Raw genomic sequence first — 6,747 nt, forward strand, 5'->3', positions numbered from 1 at the left:
CACAAATTATTGCATTTTAATAGAATATAACAAACATGATCAAAATGAATGATATTCCATAAACATGAACAATACACATGATCCATGATAAGTTGAATAATACTATACTAAATTAATATGTATATCCTTCTGCATATAAATGACAAAAATATATATCAAAATACATGTATCCATAGAAAAATTACACACACACACACACACACACACACACACATATCAAAGCTCATGTATCCATAGACAAATTAAGCAAATATATATCAAAATACATAGATCCATATACAAAATATGGCTAATCATGCCATCAAAATGTGTATAATATCAATGTTTCTATATACAATGTGGCATATGCCATCTCAAAATGTCTTATGACACATTCTTTGACAACTATACTATTCTATGATGTTGGTGGATGATCAAAATGCAACCTCTTCACTGAACTAGGTGGATTGGATGCCTCCTACATAAACAAAAAAAGGAAAACACAAAGTTAGATTGCCTTGTCAAATTGCTGTACAAAGGAGGTGATAAAACCCCGATAAAGAATTAGAGGCCAATTACTTTATTGAATGTTTCTTACAAAATTATAGCTAAGGTGTTGGCTTCCAGGATTTCTCCTATTCTTCCTAAGATCATCAATCCCATGCATATAAGATTTGTTAAGGGGAGATACATTTTGGGAAACCTTCTTACTTGGGAAACCATGGATTGGGAAAAATGTTCATGACATGAGATTGGGATGCTTTCGATAGACTATGAGAAGGCTAATGATAGGATTGAATGGGGCTTTATTTTCATGATGTTAAAAGCCTTGGGTTTTCCAGATGCTTATTCTCAGATGGTTAAAAATTTGCTTAGGGATGCCAATGCAGTTGTAGAGGTGAATGGGGGAAGATCACAATGCTTTGAGCTCTCAAGATCCATTAGGCAAGGATGCCCCCTTTCTCTTGCACTCTTTGTATTAGCAGCTAAGGCCCTACACTACCTTCTCTGGGATGATGTTCTATCCTCAAAAGTTAGAGGTCTTGTGTTGCCAAATGGGTAGGAGGTCTTGAATACTCAATTTGCAAATGGCATTACCATTCTGTTTAGGCTGGATGAGGAGAATATGAAGTGTCTAATGAGGAAACTTGATCTCTTTTTTTCATAGCATCAGGTAGTAAGATCTCAGTGGCCAATTCAATTCTTCTTGGTTGGGATTCCAACCCCTCATTGTGGTGTGATAAGTATGGTATTAGCTGGGGTGGTCCTAGTTTATTGTGTGATACTTGGGCATCCCTTTTTCCATCAATCCCAATATTAATGACATGTGGGTTTGGCTGAAAGAGAAGATCAACGGGAAACTTCTCAAGTGGAATAACATGTACATGTCTTTGGCTGGAAGGATCCGAGTGTGCTAGAAGATCCTCTTCTCTTATACTCCATACTTCTCCTCAACTTGGTTGTTTAATGTTAATGAGATTGCCTCTATTCAAAAAATTATCTGGGACTTTATCTGGTCTGATGGTAAAGGAACTCTCAAAACTCATGTGGTCAAATGGGAGTGGTGTACAAAAGGAAAAGCATTTGGGGGTCTTGGCCTGAAGGATCCGAGACTCCAAGGTATTGCTTTAGTAGCTAAATGGCTAGCTAAATCTTCAATGGGTGAAGAACCTTGGAAAATCTTAATGAGGCATAACCTAAGCAGAGGACATCCATGTGGGGCAAAGCTCTAGAATGAATGGAATGTACTAGACTTTCTAGCTCTAGATTGTAAAATTGGAGTAGGGGGATCTAATGTCTTTAAGGAAAATTGGAAAAGCTGGAAGTATGTGAGACCCTTTTTGGGAGACATCCAAAGAACTAAACAAGGCAATATCTAGTGTGGTAGCTATTCTATTTAGTGAAACTTGAAAACCAATAACAAACCCTTAGCTTTGCTACAGGGATGCTCTGCCAAGAAATGGGCAAGTGCTAGTGTTAGAGAGTTGAATGACATCCTTGTTGATGAGAAGCTCATGGATTGGGAAGAATTGAAAACCAAGTACTCCTTGAAAGATTCTCAAAAGAAGACTTTCTCTATGATTTCTAAGGCACTGAAAATTTCTGGGGTTAGAAAAACTTGTTCTAAAAACTCGTGCTCATTTAAGCTTAACTAGCCCGACTCCTCTCCTCTGCACATGGTTAAATCCAAGCTAATCTATTCCATGCTTACATCTGATACTGCTATTCTTGACCATCTCAATGCTTGTTGGAATCTTACCCTTCCTCTTAAAGTCTAGAAAAAAATTCTCATGACCTATGGTCCAGACATGTGGAACCCAAAATCACTTGTTTTTTTATAGAGGCTTTTGTTACATAGACTCCCTTTTGCTAAACTTGGTGGAGAGCCCAATAGATGTTCTATTTGTGCCCAGTCAGAATTTTTCGTTCATGTCTTAACTGCCCTTTTGCCCTTAATATCTAATACATGTTTGGTTTTGTTTTGGGGAGTAACTTTTCTATTGAAAATGTCATATTTGGTAAAATCTATTATAACAACAAGAAGTTAAATGTGTTTTGGTTTGTTTTCTCTTCTTCTATTCTTTGATATTTTTGAAAATCAAGGAATAATAACATTTTTTAGGGAGTAGATAGAATTCTTACTGAGTCTCTTAGGAGAGTCATTCGGATGGAAATGTATGTGTAGGTTACTGCTATCTTCAAGCTCAAAGAGGAACAATTCCAAAGGTTTATTGAAGATGGACAAGGGGTGCTCTCAAAAAAGGACCTACACTATGGATTTACTATGATGTCTGGGAAAGGAGGTAATCAGCAGGAGGATGACTTCAATATTCCCCTCTCTCAGCTGGTTTAGAAGATTCAGAGGCAGGGCGAGTGGTCCCCTTAGATTGAAGGGTGTATCTTTGATTCTATGCCCTCTCCTGTGAGGTTTACTACCCCATAATCTAGTGAGGATGAAGATAATTCAGTTGCTGGAGTTTATTAGTTGTTAATGTTTTTTGTATAACTGTATGCTCTCTTGGTTCGTTATACTGTACTTTAAAAAAAATTTGTGATAGCCTTAATGGCTGATTGTTTTTTAGTGGTGATCGTCTCGTATTGCTTTCTAAGCCTGTTACTATGTTCCTTTTTGGTTTCTTGATATGCAATTAAAAAAAAAGTTAGACTACTAAATTTATATGATTCTATGTATCTAATATTGAATTAATAAAATGCATAATGATCCCTTTTTTAATGAAGATTTATAGTATTGAACTTTTATCATAAATACCTCTTTCGTCGACCTCCTGCAGTGGTCAAGAGTCCTCTCATATGTCAAGATTTCTGGAACTTGGTTGGTTGTGGCTTGTATATGGTCAAGTATGTTTGTTAGATGGATCTACAACTTAAAATATAACCTTATAATTCATAGCATACTAAATTTATAACATATAATCAATAATTCAAACTAAAACTTACCTCTATCGACTCCTCCTTTGGATATGATGGCTGCGTGAGCAAAGATACAAAACTTTGACGTCCAACCTCCTATGCACTAGTTGTTTCCTTTGAGATACAAAAGCCTAGATGTTAATATCATGGAAATCAGTTTTGAATTTGTTTATGAAAATAAGGAAAATAACAACTAAATGATGCTTATACATATGATAGGGCTCTCACTGCGAATGGAAATGCCAGAGGGTTTGTGATGCCGAATCTTCCTAGACTCATCACCAGTAGCCACACCCTATATACAATAACAAATGTAATTAAATTTAATTAGCACAAACATTTTACAAGAATGCATCGACATTTAATCACTTTTAAAGCACCTAATTACCTTTCCCTTGTTAATGGGTTGTGCCTCACCCCCTACACTCTACCCCCCACTGACAGGAGATACCTGCAAGAGAAAAGAAAGATTAGAAATCATATATGTTTCAATATCAAATAGAAAAACAATGAGAACACAACATAATGTATTGTATATGTCTCAAGGACAAATGAAATTGCTGAGAGCGTGACATCATCAACCTATTTGAGCTCCTCCTTAGTCATCAACTAAACATAAATGAAGATCACATACATGTATAAATAAATATGGGTTAAAATTACTCTATTATAAAGATTAACTTTATATCACATATGTCGTAACAAAAAAATGTATACACGTACCGACATAGAAGGATCCCATGCCTTTGCATGCCCCTCCTCTCTAATGCCAGAGTGTGTAGTCTCTATAGGTGTGTCTGGTGTATCATCCTCCTCAAATATAAATTGATACTCAGAAAGATCACCTATGGGACCCAAAAAAATATTCTTGCATGTTATGCAAGTATGGGGCACAAAAACATGTGATGATCTTGTCGATGATGAACTCATGCCAACATCATCAACATGGGGAGGAAACACTGACCTAGCCCAAGATATCAATAGGCTACTCAATCTATAGATGGATCTAATAGTCTAAGAGCTAGCCTCTGTAATGATATCAAGATGTTGCATTGGATGAGGAGGGGCGACAACAATAGTGGGACAAAAGTGTCAACTTTCTTCCGCTAGGCAAAGGGTCTATCCTAAGGAGCTCCTCCTCCTACACCCATGTTGGGCCTCATACTCTAGTAGTTCACCTTGAGGCCCAACACAAATTTGGCATATAGTTTTCTAATTAAATAGAATGACACCTCTAGATTGCTATATGGAGGATTGTCAAAAACCATCCACCAATGATCCCAAAAGTTCACATGCATAGCCTCATTTGTGCACCATTTAATTAATAATTTGGGATTTTTGTGGTCTACTATTTCCCCAGTTTTTGGGTCCGCAAAAAGGCTAACTATATCATCTTTATTTATGTTTAGAGCTACAACCTCATCATAGTCCAACCCATCATCAAACATGGCATGCATTTTCTCACGCCAGTGAAGAGAAACATTTTGTTCATCAATAAGTATTTAATATTATCTACTATGATGTTTAACGTGGATGACATGGGAGCCAATGCAAGCATAGTGTTATATGTGGTTTGCAAACCCCTCAGTTCGGTGAGAATTTCTTGTATCAAATCTTCAATTCAAGGAGGGTTTTGAGGAGGTAGGGGGTCGCTTGGTGGACAATTTTGAAGTGGTACTAGACTATTTGGTGGAGGGTTTCAAGGAACATTGTTTCGTGGCTCAATGTCATCATTCAGGTCAGCCATACCTATTAAATTGTAAAATAACATTTCTATTTTTAAAAACCTAATTTTCAACAATTTTTATTTTAAAAAACTTTATTTTCAATAATTTCTATTTAAAAATACCTAATTTTAAATAAAATTCATTCAAAATCATAAAGAAATACAAGAAAATAGTTACCTATATCATATACCCATTCCTGAATCTGATACCCGAAATAGAGGCAAAACGAAACATTGAGCATGAAAATACCTAATTTGCTCTCATTTTTTTAAAAATTGCTAGTCGTAAGTTTCGATTATTCAATCTCATATTGGATACCCGATATAATATTGGGTACTTGAGAACAGATTAGATACCCAATAAGGTTTGGGCCAACCTTTTTGCCTTGGTATCAAGATGGGTGGAAAAAAGTCAGAGCGGGTTTTGAAATGCTTTTAGACATTTTAAAACTCTATTTTTTTCACATTGCCACTTTTTGACACACCATTATCCTGCACATACCCTTTTGAAGGTAGTTATCTTCCTTCGTATACAACCCATTACTCTTCTTATGATGTGACATCTTATTACCACATATCTTTAAGGAACAATATGAAGTGATGTAACCACTTTTATAAAAATTAAAAGGTTAATTTACCTTTATACTTGCTAGATTCCCTTTCAATTTTTTCTCAAAATTAACTTCTTACATGTCTGAATCACCTTTGTAATCTGAATACTCATACTCCTTTAATGGTCTACATGGTGCTTCATTTCTTGAAAGTTTATCATTCACAAGTAACATAACTTCATATGAAATTGACATCCCATATAAATCATCGATTTTCAAGCTAGATAGATATTTGGTTCTTATATTACAAATAATTTTGAATGAAACTTATATGGTTTAGGTATATGAGTACCACGTTTATAATCATTAATTCTTTCATTTCTTTACCAAATCATCTAATAGTATTGGCAACTTCATCAACTTTGTTAGGGATATGCTAATATTTTCTTCTGTATCCATCTTTAGACTTGAATATAACTTTTGGTAGAGAGATAAAACTTTTCTTCCTTAATTTTATCATCACTATCATAGATATTATGAGGCTTGTCTAAAATCATTTTTACAATCTTATTGTGAATTACCTTAACGAATCAAAAGTTACATAAACTACATAAAATCGCATTCATATCTTTTGTGCTAGTCTTATATGCCCCGCTTCTTATCTGATCTCTTAGAGGATCTTATGGAATCTCATATCCTTCTACAAATGTCTACTAAACATCAAACTTTAAAGGCATTATTATGTTTTGATACTTAATTAGATCTATCAAATAGTACTTATTTGTTTGAAAAAATGACTTTTTGAACACTTATATGTGTCATTTCAGATCTGTCTCAAGTAAATACAATTCACTAAGGAACTTAGCTTTGATATTAATTGTTAATAATACAAATATAATGAGGGGTGGGGCTGAACCATTATATATCAAATTCAAATTCAAAACCATTGCAACATTACCATTACCATATCTCATGTTATCAATAAAGAAACTATGTACAATCATACATCAACACATAATAACACCATATATGTATGGACACCCTTAATGTAAAAACCAC

General features: G+C 34.8%; 1 long non-coding RNA gene across 1 annotated transcript; it reads right to left on the reverse strand.

The window, feature by feature from the left end:
* Positions 1-242: 242 nt before the first annotated feature.
* Positions 243-3,706, reverse strand: LOC149538236 (uncharacterized). The gene is made up of 3 exons (XR_016356016.1): positions 3,640-3,706; positions 3,251-3,525; positions 243-457 (listed from the first exon to the last, which is right to left on the reverse strand). It is a non-coding gene; the product is annotated as an uncharacterized LOC149538236 (long non-coding RNA).
* Positions 3,707-6,747: the final 3,041 nt, after the last annotated feature.

The sequence above is a fragment of the Cupressus sempervirens genome, chromosome 9 (genome assembly GCF_028749045.1).
Source record: "Cupressus sempervirens isolate cs-2001-9-10 chromosome 9, ASM2874904v1, whole genome shotgun sequence".
NCBI classification, from domain to species: Eukaryota; Viridiplantae; Streptophyta; class Pinopsida; order Cupressales; family Cupressaceae; genus Cupressus; species Cupressus sempervirens.